The sequence below is a fragment of the Chiloscyllium plagiosum genome, chromosome 35 (assembly GCF_004010195.1).
Source record: "Chiloscyllium plagiosum isolate BGI_BamShark_2017 chromosome 35, ASM401019v2, whole genome shotgun sequence".
Taxonomy (NCBI): Eukaryota; Metazoa; Chordata; class Chondrichthyes; order Orectolobiformes; family Hemiscylliidae; genus Chiloscyllium; species Chiloscyllium plagiosum.
Window position 1 is genome coordinate 4,874,501 of NC_057744.1, and position 1,477 is coordinate 4,875,977.

Genomic DNA, 1,477 nt, shown 5'->3' on the forward strand with positions numbered 1-1,477 from the left:
TGTGTGTGTGTGTGTGTGTGTGTGTCTGGGTTGGGGGTTGTGAGTGTGAGAGAGAATGTATATGTGTGTAGTGAGTGTAGAGTGGTCTGAGTCTCTGAGAGGATGCCTGTGTGAGTGTGTGTGTCTGTAATGGTGTGTAGGAGTGTCTATGTGTGTGTATACTGGAGTGGTGGTCACCTGTAATGTGACATGAACCCAGGGTACCCTATGGGTACCGAACTTAGCAATCAGCCTCTGCTCGGCCACTTTTCACTGGTGCCTGTCCTGAAGTACGCGTTGGAGGATGGTCACCCGAAGGTTCGAGGTCGAATATCCTGGTCCACTGAAGTGTTCCCCAACTGGAAGGGAACACTCCTGTCTGTTGATTGTTGTGCGGTGCCCATTTGTCCGTTGTCGCAGCCTTTGCTCAGTTTCCCCAATGTACCATGCCTCAGGGCATCCTTGCCTGCAAGATATAAGATAGACAACATTGGATGAGCCACATGAGTACCTGCCATGTACAAGGTGGGAGGTGTCCCCACGTGTAATGGTGGTATCCATGTCCACATTCTGATACGTCTTGCAGCGTCTACCGTGACAGAGTTGTATGGAGTTGTCCTGAGAGCCAGGCAGCTTGCTACGAACAATGATTTGTTCCAGCTTCCACCCAAAACACATTAAAACAGCCTATGGACAAGCCCTGCGCATACACCGGATCTGCTCAGATAAGGAGGAACGTGACGGGCACCTGGAAGTACTCAGGGATGCCCTCATAAGAATGGCGTACGATGCTCAAGTCATCGACCGCCAGTTCCGACGTGCCACAGCAAGGAACCGTAATGACCTCCTCAGGAGACAGACGTGCTGCAACTGAAAGGGTACCCTTCGTTGTTCAGTACTTCCCAGGAGCTGAAAAACTATGCCATGTTCTTTGTGACCTGCAACACATTATCAATAAAGATGAGCACCTCGCCAAGACCTTCCCCACACCTCCACAGCTTGCCTTTAAACAACTGCCAAACTTCAAACAAATCATTGTTCATAGCAAGCTGCCCGGCTCTCAGGACAACTCCATACAACCCTGTCACAGTCGGCGGTGCAAGACGTGTCAGAGTGTGGCATGGTACATTGGGGAAACTGAGCAAAGGCTACGACAACGGACGAATGGGCACTGCACAACAATCAACAGACAGGAGTGTTCCCTCCCAGTTGGGGAATACTTCAGTGGTCCTGGACATTCGACCTCAGAACTTCGGGTGACCATCCTCCAAGGCGGAATTCGGGACAGGCAGCAGTGAAAAGTGGCCGAGCAGAGGCTGATTGCTAAGTTCTGTACCCATAGGGAGGGCCTCAACCGGGACCTTGGGTTCCTGTCACATTGCAGGTGACTATCATTGCACTGTACACACACACAGGCACTCCTATACACACACATACACATGGACACACAAATACACAGACATGCACACAGGGACTCACACACACCCTTACAGACACA